Source organism: Podarcis filfolensis, assembly GCF_964270895.1.
Source record: "Podarcis filfolensis genome assembly, chromosome: 17".
Taxonomy (NCBI): Eukaryota; Metazoa; Chordata; class Lepidosauria; order Squamata; family Lacertidae; genus Podarcis; species Podarcis filfolensis.
The window spans coordinates 22,912,020-22,918,625 of record NC_139621.1 but is presented as its reverse complement, the minus strand read 5'-3'; the positions used below and the strand labels follow the sequence as shown (position 1 = coordinate 22,918,625).

Sequence of the window (6,606 nt, the reverse complement as noted above, 5' to 3'; positions counted from 1 at the left end):
AGGTAAAGGGACCTCTGACTATTAGGTCCAGTCGTGGCTGACTCTGGGGTTGTGGCGCTCATCTCGCTTTATTGGCCGAGGGAGCCAGCATACAGCTTCCAGGTCATGTGGCCAGCATGACTAAGCCGCTTCTGGCCATCCAGAGCAGCGCACGGAAACACCGTTTACCTTCCCACCGGAGCAGTACCTATTTATCTACTTGCACTTTGATGTGCTTTCGAACTGAGCAGGGACCGAGCAACGGGAGCTCACCCCGTTGCGGGGATTCGAACTGCCTACCTTCTAATCGGCAAGTCCTAGGCTCTGTGATTTAACCCACAGTGCCACCCATGTCCCTTTTGAATCACCTTAGGATATACCAAATGTGATCCTATCTGTGCAGGACTAGGTTTGCTACTACAGTTGTCCATGCACTAGTAACTTCTCATTTGGATTACTACAATGAGCTACATGTGGGTTGCCTTTGAAAACATTAGCTCTTCTGTAATAATAACAATATTTTTTTATTTATACCCCGCCCTCCTCGGCCAGAGCCGAGCTCAGGATGGCTATCACCAGTAAAATTACAATAAAAACATAATGGGGGGGATTTAAAATATGGGTTAAAATACAATTTAAAATGCAGCCTCATTTTAATAGTAGCCCATAGATCAAAACCATAAGGGGGGGGGGGGGACGTAAGAGTCAGACTGAGTCCAAACCAAAGGCCAGGTGGAACAGCTCTGTCTTGCAGGCCCTGCGGAAAGATGTCAAGTCCCGCAGGGCCCTAGTCTCTTGTGACCAAGCGTTCCACCAAATCGGGGCCAGTACTGAAAAGGCCCTGGCCCTAATTCAGACCAATCTAACCACCTTGCGACCTGGACAGCAAAAAAATTCTTCTCCATATTATAGTTTTATATACTGCTTTTTATTTACAAAAGAGAAAGAGGTATAAATACAATATAAACATAATAAAAAACAACAATATCCAATAAAAATCAATAACTGTCAGTAAAGTATTATTGCAGGAACCAAGTACATCAAGGATCTGGTACTGGCAATAATGGAAAGCATGGGTGAATAACCCACAGTGGATGCTCACCTCATCTCAATAGGGAGAGTATTCCACAAGACACTGGGCACAACAGAGAAAGCTAAGACTGCCAATACAACATGAAGATAGTTCTTTGCCACCTGCTCTGACAAATTCAAAGTTCTGGTGTGTTTGCCTTTAAAACCCTAAATGGCTTGATACCAGGTTTCCTGAAGGACCACCTCCTCCCATATAGAAATACAGTATCTGGACCCTAAGACCATATTCTGAGGCCCTTCTGTGCATTCCCCACAGTTGTCTGCTAGAGAAAGTATTTTCAGTGGTGGCACATCATCTGTAGAATGTCCTATCCAGAAATAGCATCTTTTTGACATCAGGCAAAGTCCTTTCTATTTTCCCATGCATTTTAACTTGCAAACCATTTGGTGATTTTTCAGGTCTTTGTACTGATCTTACTCTTTGTTCTTGGTGTTCTACTCTGCAGTTGGTATTCTCCTGCTTTGGATTTCATATTATGTCTTATTTCTATACTTTATGGTTGCAAACAGCCCGGAGAATTGCAGTCACTGCTCTGCAAACAAGCAGCCATACTCCCAAAATTCAGGCCACTGTGAATTTGCTTCACCATGTTATGTCATTGATTTAATCAGTTATTTTTCATCTAAGCACCATCTGCCTCACAGTCCAAATGTTAAAGCGGTGTTGGGGCAGAGTGCATCTCTGAATGCAGAAGCAACTTTTGCACTGCTAAGCTTCACAGAGTCACATGTTCCACCTGGACTGTGACCCCTGAGTTCTTTCAGCAGAAACAACTTTGGATCCAGAAGTCTGCAACTGGAGCATGACAAATCTGTGGTCACCTTGGGAAAGCAGAACTGTTTTTAAAGTAGCCTTAATCTGGCCAAACCAGACATTCCTTTTAGGTATTTTGTGTCTGAATGATCTATGATAATGTTAATGGGCTTTGTCATTTATTTGGATTCACCACTCTGCCAAGGGCAAGGCCTATGGTTTGAAACAATCATGTTTGCATATACAGAATTTATCCTTTATATTCCTGCACTTTCTACTTATTTTTGTTTTGCAATTATAAATAATTAACATCCCTTTAATGATTTTTTTTCAAATTGCTCTACCTTAAGGGCTGTATTTTTTATTTTTATTTTTTACTCCAGGCACACGTGTAACCTCCAGTAGAAAATTAAGAGTTATGGAGTTATGTACCAGAGGAAGCTGTGTTCTTTAAAAAAGGGGGGGAACCTCTTAAATATGCAAATCTATGCAACACCGATGCCAAAATAGCTGCTCCAGTAAGTGAAACTAATGTGCTGAACTTGCCAGTACAATAATCCAAAATATGGAATGGATCCCAAACAGCAAAGTTCTGAATTCTAACTTTTCTCAGTAGTAAACAGCGTGTTACCAAAACAGCTAACTTTCATTCCTTGAAGATGCTTTATGCAGGAGTTGAAAGGAACTGCCCTTAAATGCAAATTTCTAATTTTGTAATGAAAGTTATCTATTGACCGAACAAATTTAAGTAGACTTTCCCACAGCACTTTGACTACTCAAGTGTGGTTGCTTCTTCTGCCGACTGCACTGGGGGCGTTCAGCACGACTGACTTAAATGCCCCCCTGGCCAGCCAGGCATGAAAGCAGACAATGTCTGGCCAACCAGAAAGGCACTGACCAGAAATAAGGGCCTCTGATTGGCCCGTTTGAACTTAAGGGAATTTAGGCTTCCAGAGGCTTTCCTCTGGCTCCATTCCAATATTTAATATACGGTTTATTCAGTCAACAAGCTTTTGTTGAACATCACCTTGATCTCAGGGCAGTATGAGATCCAGGCACTTACCCAGGGTCTGTGTTTCCTTTGGAAATGAGGCACAGATGAGACTGTGGTGTCTTTATGTGATATGGCTTATTTACACATATATACAACCTGAGCCTTTGATGGAGGGGTTCACAACATTAGCATTAACCCCAAGAGGTTCATCATCATCATCACCATCAATATATATATTAACACATTTAAAAGGCTGTAGCATGTTAATCAGTCAAAGGCTTGGTAGAAGAGGAATGTTTCTGCCTGGCACCTAAAGATGTATAATGAAGGCACCAAACGAACCTCCTTGGGGTTTCTGCCACAGCTGCATCCTTGGGTTCAAGAAGAAATCACCCATGGCTCTCCCTCTGCTTTTCCGGCCTTCAAGCTTTCTCCCTCTAGGTCACATCACAGCAAAGTCTGCTCAAAACTCTGTCCTCCTGATTATCTAAGAGCTGGAGGAGCTGCCCCACCCATTTGCCCTCTTGCACAGAGTCCCCTCTCTTTTGCTTTCTTAATGGCCCATCATCTTTTCCTTTGTTCTCTCTTAATGGCTCATCTCCCAGGTGATTACATCATAAGGCAAGTAGCCTGCCTTGTCTTTTAACCTTTGCTGGATCCGGGGGATCAGGAGGCTTAATTAAATTCTAACACTTACTGGGTCCAGGGATTTAGGGGAGTCTGACACCCCCCCCAAACTCGCAGCAATATATATTACCAGGTTGGAAGTGGGTAGGCTGTGTGCCAGACCCTTCTAATGACTTCATGGAATAGTCTTCCTGGTGAGGTGATGGCCTAGGAAATGGCCATTAAGGGAACAAAGGAAATGGCTTAATACAACCCGCTGCTCAACTTCCTGCTAGTTAGAAAGACAAATGCCAGAGTTGAGAATACAGCTTTTGGCAGCTCAGCATCCAGTGAGAACAAACCAGTTCCTGCACCTCTATGGTAGGGCCAGATTGTATTCATGTGTAAACCAAACCATATATCCTAAAGACCCCATGGTTTCTGCCTCACTCTGAAGGAAACTCAAACCCTGGGTGATTGCCCAGAACCTCCAGAATCTCACACCACTCAGAGATTGCGGTGGCCTGCTGCAATGAGTTAAAGAAAATGTTTAAAAATACTTTTATTAAAAAACCAGAAGCCTTTTTATTGGGTATAGTGGGTGAAGAGATACCAAGGGAAGATAAAAGACTGTTTATATATGCAACAACTGCGGCAAGAATTCTCTCAGCCCCAAAATGGAGACAACAAGAAGTACCAATGAAAGAAGAGCGGCAGATGAAGATGATGGACTTTGCAGAACTGGCGAAGCTGACAAGAAAAATCTGAAACCAGCATGATCAAGTATTCCAAAAGAGTAAATATATACAATATCTGAAAGATTATTGTAAGCAACTAACATGACTAGCAGGGTTGTCTGAATACTTGTAATGAGAATTTTTCTACCTTTCTATATTTATTTAAATTTTGAGCTATTTTGTAATGAGTGTAATTAGAATTGGAAAACATACAAAATGCAATTATAAAGGTTAATTTTGAAAGCCATCAGGCTGGCGGGAAGTAAGTCCATAGACTCTAAAGAGCCAGGGAACTGAAGTGGATAACAATGATGTGAATGTATATTATTAAATGGAAAATAAATAAAAAAAATATACAAAACAAAACAGAGATTGGGGTGGCTTGCAACAAGTTGGTTGCACATCAACTCAAAATATGGCAGGCATCTTGTCCTGTATTTCCCTCTTTCCCCAGGCCTTTTCCTTCCAGAGAAGTGGCGAAGAAAGTAGGGCATCTGCTGGTGATGGCAACATAAATAAAATATCGAGGGGGGGTATCAGGTAATCAGCCCCCCTGCATAATCAATCACATGACAGGACACAAGCGCCATTTGAATTACCGTGCCCATCAATTGGGGGGGGGTGCAGTCCCCTCAAATATTTTTTTTGGGGGGCGAAGACCCCTCACCCCTTTGGAGTCGCCTCCTGCGGCAGCAGCCGCAGGACCATCTGGCCTCCCGCCGGCTTCGCGGGACACCTGGCGGCCCCTCCTGTTGCTGCTGCTGTTGTCATGGCTCCTTCCCAGCAAGCAGCGCCCGCTCCGGCGGCGCCGAGATAGTTGCCTGGCCGGGAGCGGCTAGGAGAGCCGGGGCCGGGGGAGGAGAGCCCGGCCGGATTCATCGGCCGGGCGCGCGTTTCTCCGAGGGCGCAAAAGGAGCCGAAGGGGACCTCGCCCGGCAGAGAGAAAGCGGGTCTCTCTCGACACCCGCCTCTCCCCGGAGACGGACAAAAGACTGAACCTCAGCTGAACTTCGGGAGGGCGAGGGTCACCCTCGGCCCAGCCGGGCTCGGGGCGAGGCGAGGCGGAGGTGCAGCTCGTTAGGCCGGAACGGCGGCGCAAGCTCCTCGCGGGACCCGCACTCGACCACCGGCGCTGCTGCAACTGTAAGGCGCTGCGCAAACCCCTCCTTGGATCTCGCTCTTTCCTGTCTTTTGGGAACCTCCCCTCCCCTCTAAGGGAGCATCCCGGTTCGGTCGGGAGCATTAAGGGGGGCGCTGCTGGTGGGGGTGGGGGGCGCCAGCCTCGTTTTTCCAGGGGGGTGGAGAGAAGGGGGGTCGTGCGCGCCGCTGCGCCCGCGGAGGGCTCGGCCAGGCCTGGCCTGCGTGGGGCGGGGGGAGACCGGCTGGCGGAGCGAAGGCCGCCTGTTGCTTCTTGGGCAGGAGCTGCTGGCGCTGGCCCGGTTCCAGCAGCGGGACCTGCCGGGGGGGGGGAAGGGGAGGGGGCGGGTCTCGGTCCGGGTCTTCACTCGGCGGCTGGACGAGGAGGAGGGATGTGGCGGGCCGGTTCTGCGTCTGCCGCGGGGAGGAGGAGGAGGAGGGATGGGGAGGCCCACCAAAGCGCGCCTTCCCCGGCCTGGCCTGCTGGGCTCCGTCTCCCCCCTCCCTTTCCTCGGGCGAGGAGTTTCCTGCGGTCACGCTCCCTGCTCGCCTTCCCAAGCAGCTCTGGTTCCTACTCTCTGGTCTCTCTCTCTTCCCCCCCCGCCCCGCTCCCTTGATCGCCCTGAAACACTTGGGGTTGGTCGTGCTGCGCAGTTAGATGCAACATCTTTGCTTTTTGGGAGGGGGGGCGGACCGGGGAGCGAGCATCCTCTCCCCTCCCGTTAGGCGAACTGAGGAGCTGCGAACGGGAAAGAACTTGCCTTGTTGAGAAGGGGTTTTTTTGGGGGGGGGGAGATGTGCTCCGTTTGCATGCGCGGTGGAGCGGGCTGGGGGGCGAAGGATGCCAAGGAAGCATCATCATCCCCAGTTGAAGGAGGTCTGGCTAGCTTCGCTTTTTCGCCCTCCTCCGTGGAAACAGCTGAAGAGGACGAAAGGGAGGCGAGAACTCCGCCTTAACCTGGGCTGGGCGTTGTTTAACAAGGCTGATGTTGTGTTGGAAGTACGGCGGAAAGATTAATATAGCCCCTCTCTTTCGGTGCACGTGAATAGGTAGAGCTAGGTTTCTAACCTGTTGTAATAGCTGGGAGCACAAAGATAAGGAGTTGATATTTTCTTCAGATACAATTAGCGTGCAATAGAAGAGTTTATTGGTGTGTAGGCAGGAGTAAAGTGAGCAAAACCGTACAGACATCCTGCACGTGCTAATAAATCCACTCCTTTTATCTCGCAGTGAAAATGCCCGATAATCAGCTGATGATCATTGAGGGGGAATTAATAGCAACCCCTCTGTATTAAGGAATAACTGA

General features: G+C 47.9%; 1 protein-coding gene across 36 annotated transcripts in view; it reads left to right on the top strand.

The window, feature by feature from the left end:
• The first annotated feature begins 4,819 nt into the window (after positions 1-4,819).
• The window catches only part of MPDZ (multiple PDZ domain crumbs cell polarity complex component), a 113,939-nt gene continuing 112,152 nt past the window's right edge, over positions 4,820-6,606 (top strand). For 15 of the 36 annotated variants that reach the window (XM_083592656.1, XM_083592653.1, XM_083592651.1 and 12 more), the window contains exon 1: positions 4,824-5,305. The gene's annotated coding sequence lies outside the window, so the exon portion shown is untranslated. Of the gene's footprint in view, positions 5,306-6,606 lie in introns of all 36 variants that reach the window. The other 21 variants (XM_083592657.1, XM_083592649.1, XM_083592647.1 and 18 more) reach the window with 5 other exon arrangements.